Genomic DNA, 465 nt, shown 5'->3' with positions numbered 1-465 from the left:
GGTGAAGGTCAGAGAGTGGGGGGCCACTGGCTCGTCCTGGGGGGGGGGGAAAACCCAAAATAACCCCCTGGGAACCTCAGGGGACCCCAAAACCCACCCCCTTGGGGGCACCTGGAGGGGGAACCCAAAATAACCCCCTGGGAACTTTGGGGGACCCCAAAAACCCACCCCTGGGAGACCCCAACCACTGGATAAGCCCCGAACCCCCCCTTACTGCACCCCCTGAGTGTCCCCCCCATGATCAGAGACCCCAAAATAACTCCCTGGGAACCTCGGGGGACCCCAAAAACCCACCCCTGGGAGACCCCAAACACGGGGTAACCCCCAAACCCCCCCTTACTGCACCCCCTGAGTGTCCCCCCCATGATCAGAGACCCCAAAATAACCCCCTGGGAACCTCGGGGGACCCCAAAATCCACCCCCTTGGGGGCACCTGAGAGACCCCCACCCCTGTGTGCCCCCACC

At 63.7% G+C, this 465-nt stretch overlaps 1 long non-coding RNA gene across 1 annotated transcript in view; it reads right to left on the bottom strand.

Annotated features, from left to right (window-relative positions):
• The window catches only part of LOC113980106, a 1,206-nt gene continuing 741 nt past the window's right edge, over positions 1-465 (bottom strand). The window contains exon 3 of the long non-coding RNA XR_003538066.1: positions 1-36. This is a non-coding gene — a long non-coding RNA (uncharacterized LOC113980106). The remainder of the gene's footprint in view (positions 37-465) is intronic.

Source organism: Neopelma chrysocephalum, unplaced genomic scaffold (genome assembly GCF_003984885.1).
Source record: "Neopelma chrysocephalum unplaced genomic scaffold, ASM398488v2 Primary Assembly neopelma1_92324, whole genome shotgun sequence".
NCBI lineage: Eukaryota > Metazoa > Chordata > Aves > Passeriformes > Pipridae > Neopelma > Neopelma chrysocephalum.
Note: the sequence above shows the minus strand (reverse complement) of the source record. Positions and strands in the feature narration are given on the sequence as shown.